This window comes from Pygocentrus nattereri, chromosome 13 (assembly GCF_015220715.1).
Source record: "Pygocentrus nattereri isolate fPygNat1 chromosome 13, fPygNat1.pri, whole genome shotgun sequence".
In the NCBI taxonomy this organism is placed as follows: Eukaryota; Metazoa; Chordata; class Actinopteri; order Characiformes; family Serrasalmidae; genus Pygocentrus; species Pygocentrus nattereri.
In genome coordinates, this window is record NC_051223.1 from 38,147,616 (window position 1) to 38,165,115 (window position 17,500).

A 17,500-nucleotide genomic window follows, 5' to 3' on the forward strand; every position below is an offset into this window, starting at 1 on the left:
GGGGTGAGAGCCGTGTCTGTATACTCAGCGTTAAGTCAAGTTAGTGTTGGGCTCCTCCAAAGCTGTCCCTTCTCTCCACTCCTGTTCGCGATATTCACGGACATGGTGTCAAGGCATAGCCGAGCTCAGGAGGGCATAATGTGTGGAGGCTGGAATGTCGCCACTGCTAACTTGGTTTACAGTTTAAGGTTCCACATTACATTCATCAGTCTTAGCACATACCATGTCTCTGTATGTCTCCACGCGCTGAACATTAACGTCCATACCATGATGGTTTGGGAAGGATGCATGTGCCATTACAGCCCTGGTAGATGTGAGGAATTAAAATAAAGATATTCTTTATATCTACACACTTGGCATCTTTTTTCCATCATCGGATTCGAAAGGTGGAACTGATAAAAACCAGAATTGATGAACAGAAACAGAATATGAACTGGAGTCAGTAAAAGTCAAACGATGACCAACCCTAACAGGACAGATTAGAATTAGAGCAGAATAGAACAGAGTACAGTAAAATAGAGAAGAGAAGAGACAAGACGATGAGAGGAGAGAAGAGATAAGCAGAGAAGAGGAAAAGAGAGAAGAGGAAAGGAGGAGAGAAGAGACAAGACGATGAGAGGAGAGAAGAGATAATGAGAGACGAGAAGAGAAGAGATGAGGAGAGGAGAGAAGAGAAAAGTGAAGAGAAGAGAAGACATAAAAGAAGAGAAGACAAGAGCAGAGGAGACAAAAGAAGAGAAGAGAAGAGGAGAGGAGAGGAGACATAAGAAGAGAAGAAAAGATGAGACATAAAAGAGAAGACAAGAGAAGAGAAGAGGAGACATAAGAAGAGAAGAGGAGACAAGAAGAGAAGAGAAGACATAAGAAGAGAAGAGAAGAGAAGAGGAGACATAAGAAGAGAAGACAAGAGAAGAGGAGACAAAAGAAGAGAAGAAGAGAAGAGAAGAGGAGACATAAAAGAAGAGAAGAGAAGAGGAGACATAAGAAGAGAAGAAAAGAGAAGACATAAAAGAAAAGAAGACAAGAGAAGAGAAAAGGAGACATAACAAAAGAAGAGGAGAAGAGACATAAGAAAAGAAGAGAAAAGAAGAGAAGAGGAGACATAAGAAGAGAAAACAAGAGAAAAGGAGACATAAAAGAAGAGAAGAGGAGACATGAGAAGAGAAGAGAAGTGTATCAGGTGTATATAAAAAAAAGCAGAACATAAAAATAATTTGCTCTAAGCTGCTCTCAGCGGTTGAAAAAGGGTCAGATGCTTTACTTTTGGACGTTTGCGGGCACTAACGCTGCGTTTGGTGCTCATTGGAAGGTGTAGACCAGATGGCTGACTAGTGACCACTTCATGCCGATCGGTGCCCGTTCATAAATACACCCACTATATGGGAAAGAAAGCGTGGAGATCTGGAGGAGAACACCAGCCTGCCGTTTCTTAGCTTAGTTAAGACACAAAGACTTAACAGAAGCACATTAAGCACGTCATTTTTCATTTGTGTAAAAGGTTAAATATTGTGATATACACCAATCAGGCGTAACATTATGACCTGCATTGTGAGGGTCCATGGGGGTCCTGACCACTGAAGAACAGGGTAACAGAGTATCAGAGAAACAGATGAACTACAGTCTGTAACTGTAGAACTACAGAGTGCAGCTATACAGTAAGTGGAGCTGATAAAGTGGACAATGAGTGTAGAAACGAGGAGGTGGTCAGAAGGTTATGCCTGCTCAGTGTATGTCAAATCATATAAACTTACATATCATCGAGAATCCCGAGTTTTATTTTTGTTGATAATTATTTATCTATGTTATTTGAACACGGCAGTTCTCTTTTACATTGTGTGAAATTTTCATGGTTGGATCAGTAGAAAGCCCCCAAAATCAATTAGAAAATCTTTCTATTAACCTACATTAAAAGTTAAGGTGTTTTGCCCTCTCCTCTAAAGTTTAGAAGCTTTTATTCAGACAGTGACGACAGTTTGAGGGGAAAAACGGGTATTTTCCAGTTTCCGACTCCTCTCGGACGCAGCTTGACTTCAGGTTCATTAGTGCTGAATGTTGGTGCACACAGAGCTAAAACATGCATGAATTCAAATCTGAGCGTTCTCAAGGCTGCAAGGCCAGGAATCAGACATGAATCTGATCTAGCAAAACATATGAAAGTGGCTCAGATCCATTGAAAAGATCATTTGAAAAGATCAGATTTGCGTGTCCACACAGCTCTGATAACATCAGATCTGATTCACATCAAGGTATAAAATCAGATTTTTTAAACTTCAGCCTGGAAACGTGAACATGGCCTAATATATTCATCTATATATACATTTCTCTCTCTCTGACCCTCTGTCCTTCCCTGCTTTCGTCCTTCATTCACTCTCATCTCTCTCTTGTGCTGTCCTTCATACTTGTCCATCCAGTGTACATGTACCTAATCAGATTGCAGCTATAAGTGGATTACACCTGATCAGAGAGAGAGCGAGAGAGAGAGAGAGAGAGAGAGAGATACCTCCACATCAGTACCCTCTGATAAACCCTGACCATCCGTGTGAGCTCTGGTTTAACCCTTTTTAATCAGACCAGATGTTCTGGAGTGAAGGTTCACGTTCTCCATCAGACACTGCAGAGCTACTTTCTGTTCTACAGTTATTTTAAGTGAGATGCCGACTGCTGTCTAACTAATAAACAACAGTTTGTAATGTGGATCAACTCCTTCAACACTAAACCGCATCTGAAGGAGAACGGTTTAGAACTGAAGGAGACAGAAGGATCTAGAACAGATGCATAATAGAGACACAGGGCTCTACAACAGACACACAGTGGAGACAGAAGGTTCTAGAACAGATGCATGGATTAATCACAGTCTGAGTATCTCACTCTGGATTAAACACAGTCTGAGTATATAAACCTGGATTAAACACAGTCTGAGTATCTCACTCTGGATTAAACACAGTCTGAGTATATAAACCTGGATTAATCACAATCTGAGTATCTCACGCTGGATTAAACACAGTCTGAGTATCTCACCCTGGATTAAACACAGTCTGAGTATATAAACCTGGATTAAACACAGTCTGAGTATCTCACTCTGGATTAAACACAGTCTGAGTATATAAACCTGGATTAAACACAGTCTGAGTATATAAACCTGGATTAAACACAGTCTGAGTATCTCACTCTGGATTAAACACAGTCTGAGTATATAAACCTGGATTAATCACAATCTGAGTATCTCACTCTGGATTAAACACAGTCTGAGTATCTAACCCTGGATTAATCACAGTCTGAGTATCTCACTCTGGATTAAACACAGTCTGAGTATCTCACCCTGGATTAATCACAGTCTGAGTATCTAACCCTGGATTAACAGAGAAAGTTGCTAAATTGTTTGGTCCTCATTCTACAGTATTGTCCTAGGTTTGTTCTTAAATGTGTTCTTCTGAAAGCTCCTAAGAAATAGTCAGATTCATGTTGTGTTCTTCAACCACAGAACTGTCTCTCACCCCTGTGCTCTTGAGTGTGTGTACATTCTGTTCTAACATAAGAACAAATCCCAAGTAAAAAAAACACTGGTGAGTCAGTGTCTTCAGAAAACTGCAAAAGTGGGTTCTAAGAAGAAATTTCTTCTTAAGAGCGGCTGGTGAATGAGGCCCAATATTTTTTGGTTTGGTGAAGCTGAAACTCAGCGAGGAACCCTGGAACCCAGTCTGATGTGAAAATGCTTGGTGCTCTTCTATGAGGATATTCTGTGCCAACACTGCAAACTCAACATTGGTGCTTTCACAAGCTTTTTCGGCTGTTTATCCAAAACTTTTTAAAAAGTTTCCAAACCGCAAAACCCGCCATCCGCTACAGCACCGTCGGCTTCAGAACAGCCGTGTGAGCTCAGGACCAAGAATCGCCTCAAACACAAACAACTCCATCTGATACCTCATTTCTGCATTTACATATTTCATATCTGCAGTCAGGCAGTTCTGGATCTGGTGCTATGACAGCATATGTTGAGTGGGCCGTTCCCTAAAGAACAGCGTCGCTTTCTCATGGCAAGTTTAGAAAGATGAGAGTGAGTTAGTGAGAGAGAGAGAGAGAGAGAGAGAGAGAGAGAGAGACATACAGAGAGATAAAGATAGAGATATTTGCAGCTGAAGACTCTGACAAGAAGAACATCCTGGTCAGCTGTTGCCTTTAGTCCAATTAATATCTTCATAATGCAGAAAAATGATTCCATATTATGTGCAACTTTCAGATTTTTAGACAACTTTTCAGTCCACAGTAAATACAGCAGTTTAGCCCCACCCACTGAGACTGCAAGTTTAGCCCCGCCCATTCGGCCTACAGCAATTTAGCCCCCCCATTCAGCCTGCAGCCGTTTAGCCCTGCCCAGTCATCTTACAGCAGTTTAGCTCCACCCATTCAGCCTACAGCAGTTTAGTCCCACCCATTCAGTCTACAGCAGTTTAGCCCCACCAATTCAGCTTAGAGCAGTTTAGCCCCACCCATTCAGTCTACAGCAGTTTAGCCCCACCCATTCATCTTACAGCAGTTTAGCTCCACCCATTCAGCCTACAGCAGTGTAGCCCCACCCATTCAGCTTACAGCAGTTTAGCCCCACCCATTCAGTCTACAGCAGTTTAGCCCCACCAATTCAGCTTACAGCAGTTTAGCTCCACCCATTCAGCCTACAGCAGTTTAGCTCCACCCATTCAGTCTACAGCAGTTTAGCCCCACCAATTCAGCTTACAGCAGTTTAGCTCCACCCATTCAGCCTACAGCAGTGTAGCCCCACCCATTCAGTCTACAGCAGTTTAACCCCACCCATTCAGCCTACAGCAGTTTAGCCCCACCCATTCAGCTTACAGCAGTTTAACCCCACCCATTCACACTGAAGTAATGAATCATGTTTTAGCCCAAAATGAGACAAAATGCAACCAATCAGAACAGAGCTCATTTACATACACCAGCCTTAAAGACAGTAACAGTTACAGCCTGTTTAACTGTAGTGGATAAAGCGAGGTTGTAAAAATTAATTACGACTGTTTTTGGTACATAAGACTACAAAAGACATTGTAAGTGCAGCTCAGGGGGAAATGAAGTGAAAGAAATGTAGAACATGGGTTCTTTAAATCACAACCCTCGAAATCTACACACTAACACTCCACTGAAGCATCAAACCCACTTCTGATTTTCATTAAAACATTCAAAGCAGTTCAGCGTCACGGGCGGCCCTCTTTTCTCTCTTCACTGTTCATTTGTTTCCTGAGGACAGAACTGGAGCGCTGCTCCGTCTCCGCAACCAGCAGAGAGGGATAAAACCCCTCGCTGGCTCTAACCTGGCAGGAGAGAGTTCCTGCTTCCCTTTCCCCCTCACTCCTTCTTTTTCGGTCTTTAATTACCTCTAATTAAGCTCTCCCTGCTCTGAGCCATTTTTCTCCGTAGGAGTGGGCCGCTGGAGGAGCGGGCCTCAATTATTGAGCTTGGAGAGAGGAAGACGGATGGCCTGCTGTCCGGCAGCCCACAGCACCGCAGCACCACATGCCCTCCGCTCTCTCTCTCTATCTGACCGCACCAGTTAGCTGAGCTGGACATGGTCCAGGAGATCTTGCACGACTGCGGAGATAACACTGCACTGTGCAGCACAGCTGCATTTAGTCCCGCCTCAAAACACACTCGCCACCACGAGCTTCCTCACGAGTCACAACTGTTAAAAAGCGATTGTTAATAGTATCTTGGCAAGTGAAATTCTTTTAAATGTAGTCTATATATTTATATATATATATAATGTGCTGAGATTATTGTAGGAATATAATAAGATTATTTAACTTATTTCTAGACATTTATTTCCTGCTTTAAGTCATTTCATCTAAGAAAAAAAACCTATGTTGCCAGATCACTTTGCTTGCTTTAAGAAATATACTAGTGTGATAATATTAGATATACACCAATCACGCATATCATTATGACCACCTCCTCGTTTCTACGCTCACTGTCCACTTTATCAGCTCCACTTACTGTATAGCTGCACTCTGTAGTTCTACAGTTACAGACTGTAGTCCATCTGTTTCTCTGATACTCTGTTACCCTGTTCTTCAGTGGTCAGGACCCCCATGGACCCTCACAGAGCAGATACTATTTGGGTGGTGGGTCATTCTCAGCACTGCAGTAACACTGATGTGGTGGTAGTGTGTTAGTGTGTGTTTGTGCTGGTCTGAGTGGATCAGACACAGCAGTGCTGCTGGAGTTTTAAACACTGTGTCCACTCACTGTCCACTCTATTAGACACTCCTTCCTTATCGGTCCACCTTGTAGATGTAAAGTCAGAGACGACAGCTCATCTGCTGCTGCACAGTTTGTGCTGGTCGTCCTCTAGTCCTTCATCAGTGGTCACAGGACGCTGCCCACAGGACGCTGTTGGCTGGATATTTTTGGTTGGTGGACTATTCTCAGAGTGCATCAGACACACACTTGTGTGGGGTCATTATTGTGTTGGAAAACTGTCATGTGGCACAGTTTCCGAGGGAAGGGGATCGTGCTCTGCTTCAGAAGGTCACAGTACATGTTGGAATTCCTGTTTCCCTCAATGAACTGCAGCTCCCCAGTGCCGGCAGCACTCATGCAGCTCCAGACCATGATGCTACCACCACCATGCTTCACTGTAGGCAAGAGACAGTTGCCTTGGTACTCCTCACCAGGGAGCCGCCACACATGCTGGACACCATCTGAGCCAAACAAATTTATGTTTGCGGGCTTTCTTGTGGGTCAGCTTCAGAAGAGGCTTCCTTCTGGGACGACAGCCATGCAGATCGAGTTGATGCATTGTGCTGCGTATGGTCTGAGCACTGATAGGCTGACCTCCCACTTCTTCAACCTCTGCAGCAATGCAAGCAGCACTCATGAAACTCATAAACAGAAACTTAAATCAGACTCGCACATCAGAGAGTAGAGACTCAACTCAGATGTACACTTCAGAGACTCAAGACTCGACTCAGACTTATACTTCAGAGACTTGAGACTCGACATGGACACGCAACTCAGAGACTCGCCTCCACTCAGACTTACACTTCAGAGAGTAGAGACTCGACTCAGACTCACACATCAGAGAGTATAGACTCATCTCAGACTCACACCTATAGAGACTCAAGAGTCGACTCAGATTTACACTTCAAAGAGTAGCAATTCGATTCAGACCTACACTTCAGAGAATAGAGACCTGACGCAGACAGTCTCAGAGACTCGAGACACTATCTGGACTCACTCTTCAGAGGCTGACTCTGCACTTGAGTGACTCAGATTCCCCAGAACTGACAAACTGTGCAGTCCTGCAGGACGCCAGAGTCAGTCTCACTCATCGATGCATATGCTTCCTCTGACTGTGAAGGGCTCAGATGTGGATTAAAAACAGGATTAAAAGATAAGATTCTGATAAAAGATAATCCTCTGCTGAAAATATCTGCACACTCGCAGACAGCGTCACTAACGGCTTTCCTACGTGTGCTGCATAACTGAGCGCAGTGTCAGGTCACTGAGCCTGAAGCAGCGGGAATTTAATTGTGGATGAGATTTTAAGATCCAATAAGGTCAAATAAATGGTTTAAAAGGGCAAATAAAAGTGCTTTATGGGGTCTGTGCTGCTGTTCATTCACCCGATAAGATAAAATATTAAAAACGTGAGTGGCATAACATCACTGCCCTTACAGTATCACACTGACTGAAGTGGCTCTGAAGAATCTGAAAGCAGTTCATACAAAGAACAAGTTTCATAACATCAGAGTTTCAGGAAATTAAATATGCAGGAGACAGATAATGCAAACACCACATCACTGGGAATTGCTAAACAGCAGGGGTCGATCGATATGCTTAAACTGATTATCGGTTTATCAAGGATATCAACAACCGATTTTTGGGGTCAATATTCATTTACCGTAAATTTGGCGTACATAGTGTGAAAACGTACAAGAACATGACTCTTACTCACAAATTATCTAAATGAACAGTAGAACATAAAGTGTTTGAGCTCTAGATAGTATAGTCTGTGAAACAATACATTTTTGAGTTATCTTTATGAAAATAAACAGATAAAATAAATAACCAAGTCTCAATAAAATTTAACAGTCAGTGATGTTTGTAAGAAAAACAGCTCAAAAACGATAAACTAAATTTACAAAAACTATCCATCCATCCATCCATCCATCCATCCATCCATCCATCCATCTTCTAAGCCGCTTCTCCGTCAGGGTCGCGGGGGGGTGCTGGAGCCTATCCCAGCAGTCTTCGGGCGGAAGGCAGGATACACCCTGGACAGGTCACCAGTCCATCGCAGGGCAGACAGACAGTCACTCACACACTCACACCTAGGGGCAGTGTAGCAAGTCCAATTGGCCTGACTGCATGTCTTTGGACTGTGGACGGAAACCGGAGAACCTGGAGGAACCCCACGCAGACACGGGGAGAACATGCAAACTCCACACAGAGAGGACCCCGGTCACCCGGCCGGGGAATCGAACCCAGGCCCTCCTCGCTGTGAGGCAACAGCGCTACCCACCACGCCACCGTGCCGCCCTTTACAAAAACTAATACATTTAAAATGTATTCAAATATATTTTATTTACAGAATTTCATATTAAAACAGATTCGTAGTATGAGTCACTGAGTGTGTTTATACGCAGATTTCTGCAGTTATCTGATTATTCAAATGGTCGTGTAAACAGCCCGCTCTGATTTCTTAGTTAGGCCAGAGTAAGGTCTAGAAATCTGATGAAGAAATCTGAGAGGTTGGATTTTAGCTCAGTAATCCGATTTCTCTGTGCATGCGGACTCTTACTCTGATTTCTTTCAGACCTCTCACTCTGAGCATGTGAGAAAACAGACGGCGGTACTGGAAATAAGCCAACAGCGTCGCTGCGAAAAACACTTTTGGAGTGCCATTGAAACCAAATACATGCTTGACCAAATAAAAGATTTCAATATTCTTTATGTTGTTCATATTTTAGGTAAAGTGAAGCAATGAAAAAAAGCCGCGGCATAAAGATTGAGTTTTACGTCGCGTCTGATCCTGTGAGCTTATTGGCTGGTTGCAAAGCAGAAATCTGATTACTGTCCGACTCACGTAGATCTGGAGTTTCCGCATGTAAACACATTGATTGGATTACTGACAAAATCTGATTTTTTGCAGTTATCAGATTAATGAGTGCACACTTACTGACAGAGTTGAAAGGGCACATTTTTGGAGTTCTTGCCTGTTCACTATATGATAATCAGATAATCGGAAAAATGCTGAACATTGGCTCTGATTATGGATCGGATCGACAGTCAGTCAATCCATATTAAACAGCACTAAATGGGACAGAGTGTGTTAGCTAGCAGGCAAACAGATCCACAGGACAAGCTCAGTTCCAGCTAAGATAGAGGTGGACAATACGGCAAAAATATATCACGATACTTAATAAATTTCGATGATACACGATGCCATTATATTTATTTATTTTATTTTTTCAGACGTCTGATCCGTTCAAATACGGAAAAAAGAGCCAGCAGTGCTATATCTTAAAAAAATACTATCAAAAACTGTGAAAACAATGATTTTTATTCAGTATTTGGCACTAAAGCCAGGTAAACAGGACTTATTTTGCTCTCTTTATAATGAAACATGCAGTTGGTCAGTGTTTACAAGAGCTGACAATACAACATGATATTAACATAATGTGATATAAAAGCATATAAAGCATTTTTCAGTTTTTGACATAATTTGAAAGTACCTGTTGGCCTTTACGTTGTGTGTAAATTTCATGATGAATGGACCAAAAGAAACGGCCCATAATGACTTGGAAAAAATTCTGGTTCCATTGACTTGCATTAAAAGTAAAGTAGGTTTTTTCCCTCTACTGTAAAGTTACCGTTCTATTGAAGTATAACATAATTCATGATGATAATGATATATACTGTCATATTGCCCAGCCCTAAGACAACTGATGCACCATTTAGATGATATTTAGATGATCAAATCTGAGCAAGCGAAGTCAGTTGGCCAGTAAAGCTAACCTGCTCTATGTTATGTTGAACTGCTGGCACCGCAGCTCCTCTCTATGGTCCTAGTTGGCACTCGTGGCTAGCAGCTCCGATTCCAGCCACACTGAGTCATATCAGGCTGAACGTTATGTAGTATTAAGCTTGACCTACACAAGGTGGCTAATCAGCACTATTATGGATTATTATGGATTTGGCAGATTTCTACAACAGGAGGCGACTAGCAGAGCTCTGAACAGGCCAAACAGAACCCAAAAAAACCAATCAATTTAACGTGTCGGGGGTTACGGTCACAAACACCCAGCTAATTAGAGACAAAGAGCATTAGAGAAGCTGAACAGTGGCCACTCAGCAGTCACAGATGGACACCACAGAACGAAACCGCACACCTGCGGCCCTTTCAACAAAAACTGAACGTTATGAGCTTCACAAAGCTGGGATTCATGCACTGCTGTTGAGAAACCATCTGTGTTGAAGGCCAAAGCACAAAAGCAACATAAGCTGAGGAAAAAGAGCAAAACATTTGAGTTTCCTAGAAACGGAGAGAAGAGACACGGTCTGTTGAGTGGACTTTAGCCAATCTGTAGCCAATGGACCTTCAACTCACCAAAACGGCACCAACAGTACTGCTAACATCATGACCACCTCCTCGTTTCTACACTCACTGTCCATCTTATCAGCTCCACTTACTGTATAGCTGCACTCTGTAGTTCTACAGTTACAGACTGTAGTCCATCTGTTTCTCTGATACTCTGTTACCCTGTTCTTCAGTGGTCAGGACCCCCATGGACCCTCACAGAGCAGGTACTATTTGGGTGGTGGGTCATTCTCAGCACTGCAGTAACACTGACGTGGTGGTGGTTTGATAGTGTGTGTTGTCCTGGTATGAGTGGATCAGACACAGCAGTGCTTCTGGAGATTTTAAACACTGTGTCCACTCACTGTCCACTCTATTAGACACTCCTACTTTGTTGGACCACCTTGTAGATGTGAAGTCAGAGACGACAGCTCATCTGCTGCTGCAGTTTGTGTTGGTCATCCTGTAGTCCTTCATCAGTGGTCACAGGACGCTGCCGGCTGGATATTTTTGGTTGGTGGACTATTCTCAGTCCAGCAGCGACACTGAGGTGTTTAAAAACTCCAGCAGCACTGCTGTGTCTGATCCACTCAGACCAGCGCAACACACACTAACACACCACCACCACGTCAGTGTTACTGCAGTGCTGAGAATGATCCACCACCCAAACAGTACCTGCTCTGTAAGGGTCCATGGGGGTCCTGACCACTGAAGAACAGGGTAACAGAGTATCAGAGAAACAGATGGACTACAGTCTGTAACTGTAGAACTACAAAGTGCAGCTATACAGTAAGTGGAGCTGATAAGATGGACGGTGTGCATCGAATACAAATTCTGTACCAAACATCTTGAAAAACGGCAAAAGGAGTAAAAATGTATTTTATAATCCACAAACACTAACGTGGCATTAATTTTAAGTTTAGAATCTGCCCTTTCCACACAATTTCTCCACTTCTCCGAGGTACGAATCAGAAATAACTTGTAGAAAATGACAGGATGACTCATTAGGCGTGAATCTTGGTGCACGGCTGGCACTGCAGGGTTAATCAGGTTCCAGATGCAGTGCTCACTGCAGAGCTGAGAGTTTCGGAGGGTGTTTTTCTGCTCCAGTCTGTTCTCAGCTGTAATTAACGTCGCTACCTTATTTAAGAAACACGACAGACTGTTGTAACAGAGCACAGAGGAATCTGTACAAAACGCTGCGGAATCTGGGTGATAATTGAAATTCGTCTCACTGTGTTATTTCTGAAAGTAAAGAGATTTTTTTTATCCCCGGAGGGAGCTGTGACTTCTTCTCAGAAGGAGAAATAGATGAAAAATAAGAATGCCGAGCTTTCAGAAAGCAGGAGGAAGAGGAGAACGAGAGAATCAGCTCTAAAATTCAGAAGAGCAGGAGAACAATAAACTCATCTATCTCATTTACAGCCAAAACGGCCATTAAGAACCAGTTATTCAGTTTTCATTGTTCGGTGCCAGAAAAAAAAAAAATCAGACGAGACACATTTTAGAGAAAATTACACAACTGCTCAATCGACTCTCAGCTGTGTGAGGGTCAGGGAGTCACTCTTCACCTTCATTCCAGCCTCCACTCGTCTCAGGAGGCCCCTCAAAGGATCTGCAGACACGCCTACCAAAGCTCAGTCTTAGAAGCTCGTGGATGATTTTCTGAAGTGATCAAACCCATTCAGTGGTGCTGAGGTCTGGACTCTGGGGTGGTCAGTAGGGCTGGGCCCAAATACTTGAACTGTCCAGATATGAAAGCTGCATAACTGACCATCAGTTTTTGAATGTGGAAATTGGAGGGGTGGGGGGGGGGTGGTTGGGGGGTGTGTCTTATATCTTCTTATATCAGAATCCAGAACTTCCATTTACCAGCTGTTTTGAGTAGAAATCAAGCAAATAACCACAGAGATCTCTGACTCACACAGCCTGGACACTATATTTCTCGCTCTAACACCTACTGTGCTAAAACTTTATCTGTAAATTTGAATTTCACTGAAAAACAAAGGTTTTTTGGAGTGATACTATAAAAGAATGGAGCCGTTTAAGTGTGAAAACCCTTTTTAAAATGTAATAAAAGAGTTTCTAGAACCATAGATCCAGACTGAGAACCAGGAACGTTTTTCATGAGTGAATGGATATAAAGTGACAAGGTACAAATAGTTTGTCATTGTGGGCTAAATAATAATAATAATAATAATAATAATAATAAGGTTGTATTTAAGCAGTACACTTTCGCCTGTTCTACAGAGTTCATGACAGTGTTCATGACGGTTGATCATAGAAGACAAAATAAAATACACTATATGGACAAAAGTATTAGGACATCTACACATTACACCTACAGCAGCTTTTATGAATCCAATTCTAAATGCACAGGCATCACAAATCCACCACCCCCACCTTATGTGTAGCTGCTCGGCCATCGAAACCCCTTTTTTGTGAAGCTCCGAACATGCAGTTCTTTTGCTGATGTTGCTTCCAGAGGCAGTTTGGAGCTCTTTAGTGATTCAACAGAGGACAGACACTGCGCTTCAGCACTCGGTGGTCCCGCTCTCTGAGTTTAGGTCGTCTACTGCTTTGTGGCTGAGCTGTTGTTGCTTCTAGATGCTTCCACTTCACAATAACAGCACTTACAGTTGTCTGGGGCAGATTTAGCAGGGCTGAAATTTCACAAACGGAGGCAGAGGTGGCATCTTATGAAGTCTCTGAGCTCTTCAGTGCAACCCTCTACTGCCAGTGTCTGTCTATGGAGACTGTAAACCTATAGGCTTAATTTGATCCACCTGTTAGCAATGGATGTGACTGAAACACCTGAACTCAATAATCAGGAGGGATGTCCACATACTTTTGTCTATATAGTGTACATATAATAGGTAAACCATAATAAAACAGGACACAACAGAATAAAAATAAACTATAAATGAAAAGCAGGTTGCTGAGCTTGTTTAAAAACAGAAGTCTTAAGATTTTTCTTAAAAAGAGTCACAGATCCTAAAATTGAGCTACTTAAAGCAACATTGTTTAACAGTTTCACCCTAAAATTACACTTTCTACATCACGTTGATGCAACACTGAGTTGAAACAGTGAGAACGTCGTCTATGTTGTTGCCACTCTGGCTGGAACGCCTGCTATAGCGCTATGTAACTTTGGAGGAGCTGCTTGAGACCCTCTCGCCAGAACTGAGTTACGCTTTACGGCACCACGTCACACAAAAACAACTCAGCTGCTATAAGAAGTAGCCCTGGTGCGTCGTCTTCAGCTGTAAAGAGACCGAAGAAGACACTGTCGGAGTGATCGAGGAAGATAAAAAGAGGAAAAGATGGAGTCAGAAACCGGACAATAATGAATCTCAGGTCGGCTTTAAGTCGAGTATGATTTTATTAAATATATGACTTTATAATGTATAGTATATGTCCCTGTGGACACCCTTGGGCACAGCACGTACGTGTGCTTATACATTTACATCATTTTGCTCTCTGTTATGCTGACATCTGTATTATTTGATGTTTTTATTTATGGCATTATTATATGTTGTATATTATTTTGTATGTTCCATGAAATTTTGATATATTATTTAGCCGAAGGCTTTCTATAAACCTCTTTTTTTGGGTTTTGTTTTTGCTGTCCCTGCACTGCATCTTACACTATTTGTCTTTGTGTGTATTTTAATTTGTGTAAAAACTAAATAAAGTGAAAGTAAATAAAAGTAACTAAACTAAATAAAGTGAAAGTTACAGTGATGTGTTTTTCAGCTCCTGGAAGTCTTTGAAGGCCAATTAGGAACATCATTGTAGGTGAAAAAACCCTGTAATGTTGTTCTCGGAAGCGAAATGTTCTACAGAAATGAACAGAATTTTCAATAAGAAAATGTTTTTTTTTCCCATCACCTTGTCACTTATTAATTCAACTGAAATCAAAAGCACATAATTTGCCTTTTATGTGAACATCATGATTTATATTTTGCTAAAAAAAAGGCAGAAAACAGCTCTTGGTATTCAGTTTCAGTTTTAGGACTCAAGAGTTCTGAAATTCAGCCAAGAATTTTATCGATCTGTTGGATATGATGTTTAATCCTTCAGATGATCGATAACAGCTAAAAATTGAACAGTCTTGTTGGACTGCATTTTAATTGTCTTCTCTTTAATGCAGACATGCAAATTAAAAATAGACTTGAAAATAAACAGGTTGCAGATATTAGTTTTTCTTTATAACAGCAGAAATTATACTGACAGTGTGGAGAAAAGTGATGCTTCTATTGAATATTCCATACAGCTCAGTGAGCTCCCTGCCTCATTCGGCTCAATAACTGATTATGAACCCTTTAAGAGTGACAAACCACTCAAAGTGGGAACCCGGCCTGAGTGAAGGGACCACCCTGAGGATGATGGATGTTCATAGAAATCAGTAATCAGGGGTAAATTTGCTCTGAACTGAATCAAATCATGAAATCAGAACATTTCCTTACCTGTGCAGAATTGGTTTCAGAGCAGAATCAGCACCCAGAAAAGAAAACAGAGAGAGAGAGAGATGATTAGAACGAGTACGCATGCAGGAATCAAGGCGCTTAATTCAGCTAGACTGTTCATCACTGCCAGGATTTCACAATATTTAACACTAATATTTCACCACACAGCATTATGGGATAGAATGATTAAAAAGGCATAAACATTAAACACAACAACAGCAACAAAAACTTTACATGATTTTAATCTAATGATTCAGATTTTTAAAATTTAAATGCTGGATCACTGACGTGTTGACAAATATTATAACGAGGTTAAAATGTGAAAAAATTCAGAGAGGCTCATGTTCTAGATCACAGTTACGTTATGAATTTGGTCTGGGTGAGTTTCCATTTTTTATATAGGGGAGGGGCCTAATGTTGAACAGTGAACAGAGGAGGAGCTTAATGTTGAACAGTGAACAGAGGAGGAGCCTAATGTTGAACAGTGAACAGAGGAGGGGCCTAATGTTGAACAGTGAACAGAGGAGGGGCCTAATGTTGAACAGTGAACAGAGGAGGGGCCTAATGTTGAACAGTGAACAGAGGAGGAGCCTAATGTTGAACAGTGAACAGAGGAGGAGCCTAATGTTGTACAGTGAACAGAGGAGGGGCCTAATGTTGAACAGTGAACAGATTTCATTTAAGGATGAAATCACCAAACCAGACAGCCCAGGTTCATACTAATCTCTTTCATGGGGGTCATTTGAGTGGTGGTGGGTGGTGGACATCATGACCACACGTGCAGGTCATCACGTCTCCGTGTTGCTGGTGAACCCCGGCGTTAAGCGTGATGGCCGTGGTCCTCAGCACCGTGAGCCTCTCTGCTCAGCTCCAGTAAACGAGTGAAAGAACAGATCGTTGTTGTTCTCCGGGGGCTGATGGATGGACGCTCTGCTGCGTTTCCCTCGTTATAACTTTATTAATTACCCAGCTGGACATTCCGCTTTGTTAATTAACGTTTCTGAACACAAGCGTGGGAAAAAAAATGTCACTCAGCTACTGTAATTACTGCAGAGTCACGATGAAGCCATCAGTGATCAACACGTGCCCCTCTACACTCTCTCTCTCTCTCTCTCTCTCTCTCTCTCTCTCTCACTATTCTCTCTCTCTCTCTCTCTCTCTCTCTCACTATTCTCTCTCTCTCTCTCTCTCTCTCACTATTCTCTCTCTCTCTCTCACTCTCTCTCTCACTATTCTCTCTCTCTCTCTCTCTCTCTCTCTCTCTCACTATTCTCTCTCTCTCTCTCACTATTCTCTCTCTCTCTCTCTTCTCTCTCTCTCTCACTATTCTCTCTCTCTCTCTCTCACTATTCTCTCTCTCTCTCTCTCTCTCTCTCACTATTCTCTCTCTCTCTCAGTATTCTCTCTCTCCTCTCTCACTATTTCTCTCTATTCTCTCTCTCTCTCACTATTCTCTCTCTCTCACTATTCTCTCTCTCACTATTCTCTCTCTCTCTCTCTCTCTCTCTTCTCTCACTATTCTCTCTCTCTCACTATTCGCTCTCTCACTATTCTCTCACTATTCTCTCTCTCTCTCTCACTATTCTCTCTCTCTCTCTCTCTCTTCTCTCTCTCTCTATTCTCTCTCTCACTATTCTCTCTCTCTCTCAGTATTCTCTCTCTCTGACTATTCTCTCACTATTCTCTCTCTCCTCTCTCACTATTTCTCTCTATTCTCTCTCTCTCTCACTATTCTCTCTCTCTGACTATTCTCTCACTATTCTCTCTCTCTCTCTCTCTCTCTCTCTCTCTCTCTCTCTCTCACTATTCTCTCTCTCACTATTCTCTCTCTCACTATTCTCTCTCTCCTCTCTCTCTGACTATTCTCTCACTATTCTCTCTCTCTCTCTCACTATTCTCTCTCTCACTATTCTCTCTCTCCTCTCTCTCTGACTATTCTCTCACTATTCTCTCTCTCTCTCTCTCTCTCACTATTCTCTCTCTCTCACTATTCTCTCTCTCCTCTCTCTCTGACTATTCTCTCACTATTCTCTCTCTCTCTCACTATTCTCTCTCTCACTATTCTCTATCTCTCTCACACTATTCTCTCTCTCACTCTCACTATTCTCTCTCTCTGACTATTCTCTCTCTCTCCTCTCACTATTCTCTCTCTATCTCTCCACCCCACCTCTCTCACTAATCTCTCTCCCACCTCTCTCTGCTCTCTCACTATTCTCTCTTGCTATTCTCTCTCTCTCGCATTATGCTCTCTCTCCTCTCTTACTATTCTCTCTCTATCTCTCTCTCCCACCTCTCTCACTATTGTCTCTCACTATGCTCTCTCGCTCCTCTCTCATTATTCTCTCTTTCTCTCTCTCTCGCTCCTCTCTCATTATTCTCTCTTTCTCTCTCTCTTGCTATTCTCTCTCTCCTCTCTCATTATTCTCTTTCCTCTCTCACTATT

General features: G+C 42.3%; 1 protein-coding gene across 4 annotated transcripts in view; it reads right to left on the reverse strand.

The window, feature by feature from the left end:
* Positions 1-17,500, reverse strand: part of LOC108442036 (protein sidekick-2-like) — a 511,936-nt gene that overhangs the window by 339,401 nt on the left and 155,035 nt on the right. The window lies entirely within an intron of this gene.